Consider the following 16,330-nt stretch of genomic DNA (forward strand, 5'->3'; position numbering starts at 1 on the left):
AAGGTTCCAACGGTTCAAATAAAAACATAATAAGAGCCATAACACAAATGTGAGCCAGATGAGAGTCATCATAGCAATTTTTAATAGTTTAGCACCAAAGTAAAATCAACTGAAGTTTAGCTGCCTTCTTAATTATATGATCATGTAAGGTTATAATCTATTTATGTGATGACTTGAAGTAATTGTGCCTATTATATATACACTGTTTGCTTTGTTATTAATATTGCTTTTGTTTTTGTTTCGCTCTGCGGCAAAAAAGTAGAGTTCAACAAGTTGAACGATTTATTCCGCATGAATAAAATGGAAAGCGTTTGACCTTTTAACCAACTTAATCTACGCAGCATTATCATAAAAACTCTCGCATACATACAGACCCACACATACGCAAGTACGAGTTCGTGTGTGTGAGTGCGCAGTATAGTTTTCCTGCCCAGCGGCCGGCGCTTTTACGAGCTCACGAGCACACATGAACCGGCCAACAATGTGTGGAGCATAGTATTTATATTCTTCTTCTTCGTTTTGGGTAATGGAGAAACTTTGACGGCTATTTGCAAAGGATCTGTGAGCAATGTAATTGTGCAAAATTATTTAAAGGTAAACACTCCATTGTTTTTGTTGGCTTCCGCATGTTTACATGTTTAGGCTGCGAAGTCAGTGGCTACCAACTCAGCCGGCAAATATACGCCTCTAAACTAATTAAACTTATAATTGGTGGCTTCGGAACTACCGAGCCGCAGTCGACGCAGAGAGGACAAGCAATAACTTGTGGTAGTCGTCATCATCACTACATATTTACGGGTTTAAAATGAGGAAATCACGAGCCGCTTTGTTTCCACTTGAATGGAGTAACTAAAAGGAGGTGTGCTCGGTTAAGCCTTTCTTTTATGTATCTTCGTCATGGTGTGAAGTAACGGTAGTTTGTGGTAGCATAGACTAAAATAGAGAGATTCTAGTGTATAGCAGAAGGTTGGGTTAATTGAGGTTAAAAATGAAATAAAACTGTTCAGAATAGTTTTAGAAATAATACATTCGACATAAGCCAGCGTCTGCCTGAAACTTGTTAACATCATTTAGATTGCTACAGTAAGTCCGAAAGATTCCGTAAATCCAAATTTGGCATTAAACTTTCAACTTAATATGTATCGTACAGAGTTTGTCCGGAAGGTAATAGGACTGAGTCGATTTAAAAAAATTTATTGAACCAATCGTTACAATTCTTTAAAAACTTTCCAAATAGGCTCCTTCTGTGTCGATGCAGCGCTGAGAGCGCGATTTCCAAGCATTGAAAGCGTCACGAAAGGCATTCTTCGGAATAACCTTGAGAGCCGAGGAGCCTGCTGCTTAGATACCCTTTGTCGTCTCAAAATGTTTGCCTTTCAGCGGTCTTTTCAGTCAAAGAAACAAAAAAAGTACAGCCCTACACCTCTGGGCTGTTCAAAAGAAAGTTGGTTTAAGTCGGGGCGTTGTCGTGGAGCAACTTCCAATCGGCTGCGATGTCTTGTCGGACCCGATTGACCGTTCGTTTGAGCCTCTTGAGGACTTCCACGTAAAACTGTCAACGCCAAGTTTGGTTTGTCCAGGAGAAACAAATTCATGGCGGACGATGCCTTTGATATCAAAAAAACAATGAGCATCGTTTTCATTTTGGATTTGCTCATTCATCAGCGTCCTCTTCCGGGCTCTCCAAAAAGGCCTGGTGCATCGAAACACACCACTTCTTGCAAAAGCAACATCTGGATAAGCCTAATTGAACATATCAAACGGCTCGAAAAATGTTTGTCCTGACTCTGCAGGTGCTCGGAGACAACTGAAGGAACAACTAGGAACCCCCTCTACCGGATCCAGTCGGTGCGCACACGCTCCGAAGTACAGTCGCGGCGGAAGAAAATCAGTCCTATTACTTTCCTGACAAACCCTTTAGGCGTAACAAACTAGATCACTGACCTAATATATCCTTTTCAAGGTGTAAAGATACTCCTTGTAAAACATTGTGCAACGGTTTGTGATTTGCCGACAATATTTTTGACAACAATATTCCAAAATATTAAAATTCAGGAACCATGAGCGGTTGTCAAGCCCCGACACCTCGTTAGGGCCATGTTCCATGAAAAAATCTCATATGGTGACTTCAATAAGAGTCAACCAACGCCTACTATCCCTAGAATTGTTTTTAGATGTCGCTTGTTTATTTCAACTCTTAAAGGTTAATTCAAGGGTATACTAGGTTAATAATTAATGCACCTGATCTCTGGCAAATCTCATCCAAAAGTTTTAGTTTTCGTTTAAAATCATCTCCCAACAATAATCCAAATATGACGATATCTAGATTCTCGATTGAGGGCTAACTTGAGAATAGCAAACGGAATATTAACTAATAACTTGCTTCCCATTTGATTTGTAATACCACAGCAATGTAGTAGAGCACTCAAAATTTTCATCCCACATCATTCTCTGAATCCCTTTTGGACAGAATTATTTTTTTTATCGTTTTTAATGAGAGCACCTTATTGCACTTTTCCATTTTATTATGCCCGCCTTTGGGGCCAATACCATAATGGAGCGCTTATTCCATTTGATACAGTCTATTTCTAACTTTTGTTAATGCGGAGTTAATGGGCTTATTAAGGATCAACTCAGCAAGTGAATATCTAAATAACCAGCAGGTCGCTGCAGACGAAATTCAAATGAACGAAATCCCATATATTTATCTACTCTTATGACGTACATTCAGCTGCCACTCCTGCCACTCAACTGGGGCATACATCGCCACAAGAGCCCTGTCTAGGCGTGTGGGCGCGCCACCTGATACGCCAAAGAGCGCTCTTACACCATCACCGTTATAGCACAATTTTGCAACCATTTGAAATGAGAGTCGCTAATGTGTGCATGTGTGGGTGACTCGTGAACATAACCTTAGATTTTTATCACGCGAAAGAGTTTAGAATATCTAAATTGGTTGAGGCGGGGGCGAATGAAAGTCGGAAAACTTTTGTTATCCTAGTAAATTGCTGCAAAATAAGCTGTGCTGTCATAGCGAGCGGCGGAGCGCCCAGCGTGTGTGTGTGTGTGTAAGTGCAGCCATTAGACATTCGACTTGAATAAAGCTGTTTGGCAGCATGTGATTGCAGCTGATTTGGATGGGCGAGCTGGCGAGTGAGCGAGTAAAGCGAGCAAGCGAAGAGGCGGTATCATTGGCGGTACTGGAAGTTAAAATATGAAAGCAGTCGGAAAGCTGATAAGCTGTAAAGTGGTGGGATGACAATGCATGATGATGTGAAGCGCGCATTGCTGGGCCGGAGTGCGGGTAATGTGGGTGGCAGGATAACTGCAAAATTGCAAGCTCAAAGAGGCAAACAGAATTTGAGAAACAAAAAAGTTAGGCGAAATAAACACTATCACACACACACAGTTACTTGCAAGCAATCGAAAAAGAAACACATAAGCAAAATGCGAACCATTAAAATAAAATCCTCCTCCGAGATCATGCCGGGCTGCACGACATGACACGAGAGCACAAAAAGGGTGTGTGCGGCAAAAAAGCGGATCCTCACTTACCGCACACACACATACTCATATACTCATGTACATATATATGTTTACGAGGAGGTTATCTTCAAGGGTAATAAAGGCAGCATAAGCTGAAACCGGTTGCAATACACAATAGCACAAAAGCAGTATACTAAAAAGCAATACTTTTCTGCTACGACACTCCACACACACACATCCACTCACACACACGCAGTTACATTGTGCATTTTCTATTTGATTTTTTGCCTGCTATTCTGCTGTCTTTCCGATTTTTCTCGGCTTTTTTAGTTTGCGAGGAAAAGACAAAGTCACTGTGTAATAAAAAGTCTTAGCCGAAATTTAAGCTGCATCTATTACGGCGACGACCAGCTAACAGCGGCGGCTTTGCCATCAGATGTGCCGCAAAAACTTGCCAAGGCAACTCGAAATACATTTATACGAGCACACATTCCATCTATGAGTGGGCTGCCTTTGCAAAAACACCACGCAACAATAGCAACAATTTTACTTTCATATTTATTCATATTCTATTTGCTCAAGTTGGGCTGTGCGTCTGCCACAACAAATGCCACGAAAGATGAACGACCAAGGGCGCTTCCTCTTTCCTGTTTCCAAATACATTTTTTACGCTCAAACTAATTCCATCTGTGTGCATCAACTGTCGCTTAAAGTGAGCACACTGTGTCTGCGCGAGTGTCACCCGAGCAGCGGAGCAACAATTTTGCCAGCCTAATGAGGCACAACATGGTCCGTGCCACAACTGAATTTGCTGTCATTTCCGCTTCAGTTCTTTGGCCGATTTTTTGCCGCTTTGACTGCACACACACCTTTTATTGTTGTCCTAACAAACAAACAGTTTAAAGTAATTTATTGTTGTCACTCGGTGACACATATTGCAACAAAGGGTTTGTCGTGGCCCAATAACATAAGTGCTTTGATGGCAAACAAATGGATTTCAGCAAAGTTGATATTATAAAGGACAGATGGATAAGCTAATCGTCTAACTTATAACGGAGTTCTAAGTAAACGCATTAACACATATAATCTCAACTTTTAATTTATATTGCGTTTAATATTTTCTGATTTAATTCGGGTTCAAGAGATTGTTAGCTCGAGTGTTGTAAATTGAATTGAGAAATTAGTATTGCTGTCAAATTTTTAATACTTCTGTGGGGATTTCAGACTCAAACAATGCAACAAAAACAAATAAAAGTTTTACTATAATTCTTAGTTATACACTTCCGGCGGAAACAATAAACTTCTTCTTCTTTACTGGCGTAAAGACACCGCTTGAACGGTTAAAGTTGAGTTAACAACAGCGCGCCAGTTCTCGCAATGTGGCGCCAATTGGAGATTCCAAGCGAAGCCAGGTCCTTTTCCACCTGGTCCATGACTCTGCACCATACAGCAGGGCAGGAATAATGAGTGACTTGAAGTGTTTTGTTTTTGTTCGTCGAGAGAGGACTTTATTTCTCAATTGCCTACTTAGTCGGAAGTAGCACCTGTTGGTAAGAGTTATTCTGCGTTGGATTTGGATGCTGACGTTGTTGTTAGTGTTAATGCTGGTTCCAAGATAGACCAAATTATCTACAACTACGCAGTTGTGACTGTCAACAGTGACGTGAGTGCCTAGTCCCGAGTGCGACGACTATTTGATCGATGGCATAAGATATTTCGTCTTGCCCTCGTTCACTGCCAGACGCATTTACTTTGCTTCCTTATCCAGCCTGGAGAAAACAGAAATAACGGCGCGGATTTTGAGGCCTATGATACCAATATCATCGGCATACGCCAACTGCTGTGCACTCTTTTAAAAGATTGTACTTGCTCGATAAAGTTCTGCAGCTCGAATTATTATCTCCAAGAGCAGATTGAAGAAGTCGCACGAAAGGGAGTCGCCTTGTCTGAAACCTCGTTTGATATCCAACGGCTCGGAGAGGTATTGCTCAACGTCACTTTACACAGCCGTATTAATTTTGTGGGGATACCAAACTCAGATATCGCGGCATAAAGACAGCTCCTTTTCGTGCTGTCAAAAGCAGCTTTGAAATCGCCGAAGAGATGGTGCGTGTCGATTCTCTTTTCACGAGTCTTTTCCAAGACTTGGCGCATGGTAAATATCTGGTCAGTTGTTGATTTTCCAGGCCTACAACCATAATGATAAGGTCATCATCAGTTTGTTGACGGTGGGCTTCAGTCTTTCACACAATACGCTCGATAGAACCTTATATGCGAAGTTGCGGAGGCTTGTCTCTTGGCAGTTGGGGGCAGATTGTGAGATCTCCTTTTTTGTGGATTGGCCAGAACACTCTTAAATTCCAATCGTCGGGCAAGCTTTCGTCCTACCATATTCTACAAAGAAGCTGATGCATGCTCCTTATCAGTTCTTTGCCGCCGTGTTTGAATAGATCGCCCGGCAATTCATCGACCCACGCCCCCCCACGAGGGTAATTACTATTCGAACTTCCTCATGATCGGGCAATGGAACGTCTGCTCCATCGTCATCGATTGGGGAATCGGGTCGAACCTGATCTCCTGGCGTTATGCGTTCACTGCCATTCAGCAAGCTGTGTTCCCTCAATAACTTTAGTATGCTCTGGGCATCGGTTACTAGATCACCTCTGGGGGTTCCACAAGGATATGCTCCGGTCTTGAAACCTTCTGTTAGTCGCCGCATCTTTTCGTAGAGTTTTCGAGTATTACCCATGTCGACCAGCTTGTCAAGCTCTTCGTATTCACGCATTTCGCGGGCCTTTCTCTTCTTTTGTCTTCAACTCTCGGTATCTAGCAATCAAACAGACTTAGTGCGAAATTAAATGAAAGAATAATAACTGTTTGCGTAATTTAATAGTTTATACCTTTAAAAAACAACTAATAAAATTATAATATATTTTTCAAAATCTTAAATAGTTTTTGAGTTACAGCCTTACTGCAGCCTTACCATCGCTGGCAAAATAACGATGCCCGTCTAGGGTTAAAGTGCAGCCGGTCAGTTAAATCAGCTAGCTGTAAAAAGCATTTTCTCGAAACAGCAAATTATCTGATTGTCATTGAATTTTGTTTGATTGATCTGTATATGGTTTCCATACAAATATTTACAAGTTTTTTGAAAGAATTATGCAGAATCTTGGTAAAATTCTTTTTTTTTAAACGCCGCCAATTTGTAATAATTTTCAAATATGTCATTGCGTGAGCAATATATTCTTGAAAGAGTCTTTCGGTTAGGTTTCATCCACAGAGAGCTCCGGGATCACTGCAGCAGTGTAAGACGTTTTTTAGCCACGTCGGAGAACGCTTATAACTCGAAGTACGAATAGTTGTTTCTTCAAAAATTTTACTGTGTATTCTTAAAATATATACATATGTATACACAATTTCTTTTTTCATTCCAAAAATCGACTTTTCAGGCTGTTAGACTAGGTGCGGCCCTTACTTCCATCATAAGTAAACAAGCACGACTCATAAGTGTACGCACACATGCGTTTAATAATACGAGCAGAAATATCGAATATCTCGAAAGCATTTGGCTTTCATTTATGTGTGACAATATGTACATTTTTGCCTACGTCCTAACCAAAAACTCCGAAATAAAGAAAACAAACTATTTGTGCCCTCGACACCGCAAACGCGCTTACAGCTCCGCAGGGGGTGGACGAATATGAAAAAGTGGTTTTGGTGGATTTCTAAAGCTTCATAGAAGAAAACAGATACACTGGGAAAAATAATTTGGTTTCACACTTCGTTTAAACAAGAAGTAATATGGTGAGAAAGTAAAGAAAGATATCAAAATGGCGCATAAAGAATCGAGTACTCAAACTCAAATAAGAGTTTTTTGGAAAAAAAATGGCGGTTCAAACCCCAATCAGAGCTTATTATTTCTTATTCTGCATAACATTCTAAATCGCTGAACATAAATCTGAAAAAGTGAAAGTGTAGAACACACATCCTCATTTAATTTTTGCCAAATCTTGATCTCTTGCAATTCACTCACTTAAGTAAAGCAAATAATTAATGCAAGCTCCCGAATGAAGGCAAAAATCGCAAGCAAACTCTGCATTGCAACACAGGCATGTGTGTGGGTGTGCACATACAGAGTGGTGCAATATTGTTATTTTTTCTTTTTCAAAAACGATTACCAACGTTTTACAGTTAAAAAGGTCTTTTCAATTCGCTAGCCTTAGAGTGGTCAGATGCAATTTTTGGAAGGCTACGCACCCACCTAGTGCACAATTATTTTCGGCTTAATTTGTTAGTGGACAATCCTTTATTAAACTCATGCTGAGCCACAACGAATTCCAACCACATACAGTGCTGCCTGCTTACATAATTTATCTTTCAAATTTCGAGAATTAATCTTTAAAGGCGCAGCAAGAAAGATGGTTTTGATGTGCATAGGCAGCTTTAAGCTGAACCAAATATTGCGGCGCACCATTCCCTGCTGCAACATGCAAATGCTTGGCAGCATGCGTGGCTCAGACAACTGTGTATGTGCTTGTGTGGGTGTGTGAGGCAAAACCGAAACCTAAAATGTGGCATTGATATTTGCTTGCTATGTCCATGGCTGCAAAGTGTTCAGGAGCCTCACACTCACACACACAGCAAGATGTACGTTTGTATGGACATTTACACTAAGTCATCGTAATGCAGTTGAAAAGGCTCAAAATTCCACAAATTTGCCATTCACAAGAAATCGATCATGCTGGCCTCCGGAATAACTGTTTATGTGTTCGCTTGTAATTGTAGAAGAGTATGAAACTGGAGGGCTTCCGAAAGAGCTTAAAGCTTGTTCGAGGAGCACTTTTGCTACAAAATCTTAATTGATTCTTAATTCATTGCAAGCCGAAAATGCAGCATTCTTTAGAGCAGAGGTACGCGATTAAATTCCGTGTGAAACTCGGTAAGTCTGCGACATAGACGTTTGATATGATCAAGCAGGCTTAGCCAGATGTTGCTTTAGCAAGAAATGGTGTGTTTCGATGGCTCCAGGCCTTTTTGGAGAGCCCGGAAGAGGGCGCTGATGAAGACCGTGCTGGGAGACCTGCGACATCGACAAACACCGACAATGTGACTCGTGTGCGCAAATTTTTGAACCCAGACCGTAGACTAAGTATTCGTTTCATTGCCCAGATGTTCAATTTATCAATATCTGTGCCTCATGACATTGTAACGGAGCACTTGAACATGCGCAAGACATCGCAGCCGATTAGAAGTTGTACCACGACAACGCCTCTGCTCACACCGCCTTTCTTGTGAACAGATACATAACCAAGGCCGGTATCCTAACGCTTACGCAGCCGCCCTATAGCCCTGATGTGGCCCCCGAACTTTTTTTCTTTCCTTGTCTAAAAAGGACCATGAAAGGCAAGCATTTTGAGACGACAGAGGGGATCCACCCGGCTCCCAAGGCTATTCCGGAGAATGCCTTCCGTGAGGTCTTCAACGCTTGGAAATCGCGCTGGCAGCGCTGCACCGACGCATAAGGAACTTATTTTGAAAGTTTTTAAAGAATTGTAACGATTGGTTCTATACATTTTTTTAAATCTACTCAGTTATATTACTTTCCGGACAAACCCTGTATCTTCGAAACCACTTACCGAATCAAATTCAAATTATTGGAGAATCTTCTCAAACATATGTACCATATAGTACATTCAATTAATATGCGAAACAAAAAATCAATTTTTTGAAAAATACAAATTCACATAACCTTTTAAGAGAATCAAACAAAAATCTATCCAACGAAAAAACATAGCCATATAACTTGGGGTCCACCACAAATTTTTGTGGAAGGAAATTAATTTACATTGCAGTTGTGGGCGAAAGGTGCCCTGCTTGACGGAAGCGTGTTTGAGATCACCGCTTGGCATATCTTTTCCACTTCTGAGGCTGTTTCACTGTTTCAACACTTCCTACATATCTTTATAAGAATCCCTCTCAAATACCGTTTGAGTACTCATTATGGCAACTTCTGTGAGGAGCTCTTAATTTCAAATGTTCCTTTCAGCACAAATATATTTGTGTATGTATGTGTATATGTGCACACTTTTATTCACAAACACGTCTGTTGCCATAAATTCACATAGTAAATAAAACACCATATCATATAACAAATGAAGTGCGTGTGTATGTGTATGTATGTATGCAAGAGCTGGGTTATGTGGCAATATGGATGCAGGAATGCATTCACGTCAAACGGCTTCTGCGAATTAAAACCATTAAGTTGGGCAAATTTCCCCCAATTATTCAAAGCGTGTAACTGATGGAGCAGAAATGCTACGTGCCACTGCAACACCAACTGCAACTCGAACTGCATTCGCAGATGGGCTAAGAGCAAGCGCTGAGTTGGAGATGTTAAGAACATTTGTGCCTTTCCAAGTACTAAACAAAATAACCGAATAACTGTAAACTTTCAGCTTATGAGTCGAGTTTCAAATAACAGCAAAATAACGGTACTGCTTCATTGTTGAGTATTTTTCTCCGAAAATGCTCATTATCAACCTCAAATATATACTAGGCTAAGAATAATTTCCTCCACGAAATAGTAGATCAGTTGCTTTAGAGCGTCTTGAGGATGTTACTTATTTATTCTATTCTTCATTTTAAAAGATTTAATCTTCAAATATTTAATTATAAATACTCCTCCTTGCCATCAATAACCCATTCAGATACCGAGTACCGTTAACATTAAACTGCTACCAAACCTAAGGCACAAGCCATTAAGGTACAAAATTTCGGAAGTATTGAAGCACAGCTTGCACACATACTAACATACAAACATGCACACGCACTATGTGCTTTTGCGTGCGATCGTGAGTATGTGCCGACCAGTTAGACAGCCGAGGAATGATAATAAATTGAACAAGATGTTGCCATAAACCTCAGATGTGTGCTCACACACGCCTTTACTAATAAAACACAAAATGCGACACACAATTGAGAACAACAACTTCGGGCTTAACCCAACAAACTTTGTACTTGGAGAGATGCGAAACATCTTAGCAGGGCTCATGGAATATTTTTCGATGAAAGTTACTAAAAGGTTTCTATTTCGAGATTCCCCATCTGCAGTGCATAAATAAAGCAAGGCTCTTGAGACCAAAGCATACGTAGCAACCTTGTCTATAATATGTGAAATTCACAAATCGATTTCAAATAAGGAAAATTCTTTCGAATCTGAAAGCTTCTTTTTCATTATTTTTCACCAGAACTGCATTCATCGCACTCGCCTATAACTTCCACCCACTGTCGCTGCTCTAAAAGTGTCCGTTCGAAATTTTGTTTGTTGGTCCCAACAGTGTTTATGCCAAATGAGCGTTATGTAGACCAGTATGAGTTTAGAAATGCGTTGCCACTTTTGACTTATTTCCCAATGAATGCTAAACATCTGCATGCTACATTTCTCTTGCCATCGTGTTTTGTTTTCGAAGGGCACATAATAATTAATTAAGCTGTGGCTTTTATTTTTGATACTCACATCATTTCGCTGAAAACCCTACAGATGGCACATACGAATCAGCGTTTTCATGCGACGATAAATTGTATCTATCTTTTTCTTTACTGTAGACGTAGGCAGCACTTACGCGGTTATAGCCGAGCTAACAACAGCACGCCTGCCGTTTCTTCTTTTCGCAAGGTGATACCAATTGGAGATTCCAAGCAAATCCAGGTCCTTCTACTCCTGATCTCTCCAACGGAGTGGAGGTCTTTCTCTTCTTGTCCTTCTCCCGGCGGGTACTACGGCGAATAATTTCAGAGCTGGAGTGTTTTCGTCCATTCGGACGACATAACCTTGCTAGCGTAGCCGTCGACTCATCGGATGTTGTCATCATCCATACCTCTACATATATCAGGACGGGAATAATAGGTGACTTATAGAGTTTGGGTTTTATTCGAAGGGGGGAGGACTTACCTCTCAATTGCATACTCAACCTGAGATTGTACTTGATTGATTAAGCTCTTCAGCTCGAACTATTTTCTCCAGCAGTAGATTGAAGAAATCGCACGATAGGTAGCCGCCTTATCTGAAACCTCGCTTGGTATCGAACGGCTCGGAGAGGTTCTTTCCGATCTTGACAGAGTTTTTGATATTGCTCAACGTCAGTTTATAAAGCCGTATTAGTTTTGCGGGGATACCAAACTCAGACATCGCGGTATAAAGACAGCTCCTTTCGTACTGTCAAAAGCAGCTTTAAAATCGACGAAGAGGTGGTGTGTGTCGATTTTCTTTTCACGGGCCTTTTCTAAGATTTGGCGCTTTAGTATTTCACACAATACGCTCGATAGAACCTTACATGTGATTTTGAGCAGACTGATCCTCTGTCTGGCGCAGATTGTGAGGTCTCCCTTTCAGTGGATTGAACAGAGCACACTTAAATTCCAATCGTCGGGCATGCTTTCGTCCAACCATATTCTACAAAGAAGCTGATGCATGCTTCTTATCAATTCTTCGCCACCGTGTTTGAATAGCTCGGCGGGCAGTCCATCGGCCCTCGCCGCTTTGGGTTTCTTCAGGCGGGTAATTGCTATTGGAACTTCTTCATGGTCGGGCAATGGAACGTCTGCTCCTTCGTCATTGATTAATTATTCAACTTAAATCACGCACTTCACACTTCACAAACAAACCGGCTCTAGAGCCTTCATCATATTAGAGAACAGAGGGGTGTGTCAGTGATCCGCCTTATTTGAAGTACGCCAGTGTTCGATTGCTGACAATTTTGGTCGGTATGTTACTGCCACGCTGTTGCAAAATTGGTGGTCACGCCAAATGAGTCGTTTTGCAATGCAATTGATTGCAATATTTCTAGATCTCAGCTCTAGGCCTTCAATTTTTAAAGCCTTTCACTAATTTGAAGGCGAAGAGATAGAGAAAGTACAATTGACATTCTAAAAAGAATTCGTGGCTTCTTCCAGCTAAGTTCTTTGCAAGAATTTGTCATATACCTACAACATAATATTACAGGTGGCAAAAGAATACACACACACATACATACATATTTCTTATACATCTAATTGTGCTTGATGCTTGTGTGCAACATATGCATTCTTTCACTTTTTCCGCAGCGAAGTGGCAGCAAAGCGCTTGTGTGTAAGGGTGTAGTTGCTGGCAACAACAAGTTTGCCTTCGCTCAATTTCATCTTCTTCATTTGTGACATCGGCGACGGTGTCTTTCAACGCAAGACATGTGCGGGCAGGGACGCCGCTGATAGTGCACCGAAATGGGCAAAGTTTTTTCCAACGCAGCTCTTTTGGGAAATTAAACATTTTCCATCTGAAATGTGTGAAAAACTTTGAGCGTAAACATTGGCAGAGCAGTGGACATTCAAGTGGCGGCTGGCGGCAACAAGACACCATAACTTATATTGCATTACATTGTCGTTTGCACTGGGGTTATGAAGCTAATATAGCAATACAAAAAGTTTTGTATGTGTATGTATGTATATACACATGTACATATGTGTGCTTGCTCAATTAGCAGAGCTTGTATGTGTTCAAATTTATGTACACAACTGGAAATTATTTAAATGCAAAGCGCGGCCTCAGCACATATTGTTAATATTTAATAACTTTGCCTGCCTTTCGCCAGCAACTTGTGTTGCAAGTATTGATGTGGCACTTATAAAGTCTATGATTTAGTGATAATTATTGATTAGGCAAATGAAAAGAAAATAGTAACTGAGAATTTTGCATAAAGTAACAAGGAGGGCTGTAGGAGCAAATGCGAATGACTCGGCACAGTGAAGGTTACGTATACGCCCCACCATCAATAGGACAAATAGCATGTATTCATTGATTTAGATCTTTGTAACACATAACAGAAGAAAGCGTCGGAGACCCTATAAAGTATATATATAAATGATCAGTATGTCGAGCAGAGTCGATTTAGCCATGTCCGTCTGTACGTCTGTCAGTATATATACGAACTAGTCCCTCAGTTTTTAAGATATCGCTTTGAAATTTTGCAAACGTCATTTTCTCTTCAAGAAGCTGCTCATTTGTCGGAACGGCCGATAACGGACCACTATAACATATAGCTGCCATACAAATTGAACGATCGGAATCAAGTTCTTGTATCGAAAACTTTCACATTTCACAATGTATTTTCTCAAAAGTTGGCACAGGTTACTTTCAAAGGCAACAATGTAATCTCCGAAGAAATTGTGCAGATCGGTTAACTATAGCATATAGCTGACATACAAACTTAACACATAGTTACTAACAGAAATGCACCTGTGAAGAGTATTTAGCTTCGTTGCAACCGAAGTTAACGTTTTTTCTTACAATTACTTTTGCTTACAGAAACTGACGATCAATATATAAATAATTTTTTTTTTATATTCTTCATATTGCATTAACATTGAAGAAGGCGTACTTTGTGATGAATTGATATGACTAATATATTTTCTACAAAAATCCCCTAATCACTGCTTAACCACAAAAACTCCGCGCAACAAAGCGCATTTAGAAACGATATCTTCACACCTTATAGCAACTCCAATTCAATTTCCCCGCCTGGTCTTTCCGACGAGGATATTTAGGAAGAACTTGCAAGCGGAAGTGAAGCCTGTGCGCCATCTCCCTATGCATACATATTCATACATACATAGTGCACCCTATGTGCAGTTTGTATAGTTCGCACATAAAACTCGCGGACATCCGCTTGTATATTAAAGCGCCAAGCTCGGTTGCGAAAGTGAGGCGGTAGTGCTTGGGGCGCCAAATTTGTTACGCTAAACTGCAAATGCCTAACACACGCTTGGCTGTGTGTCTGTGGATGTGCGCGTGAGCAGACTACAAGCGGTGCTAAAGGTGGCGTTGACACTACTTATTCATTGTCAGGCTTTTTAATATGCCACGTGGGGCACATGTTAACCTTTTGTATACCGTTAATGAGCGAACGCTTCTTTATGGATTGAAGTTTGAGAGAGCACATGAAGGCGCCTGCCGCGAAGTAGCTTGGGTTTTATTTAACTCTAAAAGCTTCGTTTGTGTGGTATTAATACCAAAACGTTTTTGAAAAAAATCCAAGCACATTTCTTTTCAAAGCCAAATAAGACAAGAAAGTCGCTTCTCAGCTCAGCAAACGCCATGTGTGTGCGGCATAGACTTTTTCGGTTTCGCATTCGCAATGTTTGCCCTTTTTTTTAAAAAGTCAACGGTACCAGCTCAGCAGGTTAGTCCATAAAACCAAAAGCCGTCTAATGAATATGGGAAAGGAGGAATTATGAGAATTTAACGCTGCAACATTTGTGCTCCGCTTTCAGCTGACGACGGCATTCTAGGCCGCAGCACCGTTACCCGCAAGGTGCGTTCGTTGCACGGTGTTGTGGATGGTGTTGCAGACAAAGAATTTAACCACTCGCACGGCGACGTAAGCAACTCAGTTGAAAGGCTGACAAGCAGATAGTGAGCGAGGCATCAGCCGTGTTGAGTGTTGTTGCATTCCGCTTTATGAAGCCGGCGAATGCAACGGCGTGCAAATAAAAATAAAAGCGCAAAAGAAACATAGAATGGCACACTTGTGTGCACGCGCCTCAGCACTTCCCGTTTCGGCGCTTTCAGCTCTCCTCCACCCTTCGGAAAAGCAACGGTGAATTGTCAAACGTTGTGAGTCTTTCTGAAACCGCTGACTTTTGTTTGGCGGCACTTGACACACTTTTCATTTGCCGCACACAAGCACCTGCACCGCGCCGCCAATCTAACCACTTTGTTTATGGCCGCACTAACGGTATGTATGCGTGCGTGCGTGTGTGCTCCGGTGCTCATGGCGACGATTGCCACTTTGTGCATTCCAATACGACACTGGGTGGCTGACGCTGCGGCACCATCTCTTATAACTGTATGAAAATGCATGTGTGTGTGTGTGTGGCAGAAATATAGGTTTTTTGCGCGTGGAGACACTTATGTGGCAACATTTCATTTTCTGCATACGAACGAAAATTAATGCTCAGCGCATGGAATAAAATGCCGAGTTGCATTTTTAGGGATAAATACGACTTTTCCTTGTAAGTCGTCTTTAATATTCGCTGCATCGGTGTTACAAACAAATGGAATCCTCGTCGGCCTCTCGTACTTAGAGCACTCTTAGTCCAAATCGCTGAAAAAAAAGAAAAACTCACACACACTCACGCGATTAAATGAGTCACTAAGATATTATTGTAAATAGCAGATCAGAGCTGGAATATATTTTAGTCTTGAGCTCCAAAAGCGCTCTTTTAAGTAAATATCACTCTGTTAGTGGGATTTTCAAGCTATGATCATAATTTTAGGAAAATACATTACTTTCCCACTAAATGACTTTACTGGTCTGTATCTCCCGTTATATAAGATCGGTTGGGTACCACAATATGACATTGCAAAGACAAGAGTTTATGCAAAAAAGTATTCTTAAAGAGTTTTGTGATTGCTTGATTGAGTATTTCTTGAATACCCTTCAAAGATGGGCACCACCAAAGAGAAAATATGCCGAATTTTAAATTATTGTTTCGATCTAGACGAAAAGGCAAGCAACGCGACTGAATATGTGATTAGCGTTTATGATCGTGTTACTGTTATGGATGCCAAAGGAGATACTTCAGAAGGTGAATCGCAACAAAATCCATACATTTCTGGAGCGGGGCGAAGTTTTTGGTAATGAGGTGAGCCGAGCAAAGAGCGACAAATCCAGGATTGACTGCCAAAAATGATTTGCTGTGTATTTGGTGGAAATGGCAGATAATTATCTACTACGAGTATGAGCTCCTACCCTACGGCCAAATTTTTAACTCGGAACTGTACTGTCAGCAATTGGAGCAGAATCTGAAG

The sequence above is a fragment of the Bactrocera tryoni genome, chromosome 3 (genome assembly GCF_016617805.1).
Source record: "Bactrocera tryoni isolate S06 chromosome 3, CSIRO_BtryS06_freeze2, whole genome shotgun sequence".
Taxonomy (NCBI): Eukaryota; Metazoa; Arthropoda; class Insecta; order Diptera; family Tephritidae; genus Bactrocera; species Bactrocera tryoni.